Consider the following 636-nt stretch of genomic DNA (forward strand, 5'->3'; position numbering starts at 1 on the left):
CTAGCGTCGGGGACACGTGTCACTGTCCCGAAGGTCCTTGTGGACCTCGGAGTCAAGTTTCTTGACTTTGATAGCGTGCCGCGCTGTCTAGTCTTAGTTTTGGATGCAAAGTATGACCTCATCCTAGAAATGGCATGGTTGGAACACCATGAGCCATGGATTGATTGGAGGTAAAGATCTTGGGCGCTACGCGCACGTCTCCTGGTGGAGCTCTGGCGAGTCGTGAACATACCTCTGCTAGGAAACAAAGCGCTCTTGGCGAGAGCACTGGACCGAGATGGTGAACGTGCAAGACATTGGAATGTCCGAGTTAATAGGCACCAGCGGTGTATCGAACCGGAGTCCCTAGCGTGGCTCGCGGGCTGATCGTGGAAAGGCACGTAACCCACTGAGCGCTGCTCAAGGTTCAGAGCAGTCGCTGCATGTCATGCGTGACATGGTCGGCCCAGGGCCGAGGCATCGAGGGCGAGGCCGCCGTGATGCACGTGAAGTGGCACGTAAACCACTGAGCGCTGCTCGAGTATAGAAGCAGTCGCTGTATGCCATGCGTGACATGGTCGGCCAAGGGCTGAGGCATTGAGGGCGAGGCCCCCGTGATGCACGTGAAGTGGCACGTAAACCACTGAGCACTGCTCT

The sequence above is a fragment of the Plasmopara halstedii genome, assembly GCF_900000015.1.
Source record: "Plasmopara halstedii genome assembly, contig: Scaffold_292, whole genome shotgun sequence".
Lineage (NCBI taxonomy): Eukaryota > Oomycota > Peronosporomycetes > Peronosporales > Peronosporaceae > Plasmopara > Plasmopara halstedii.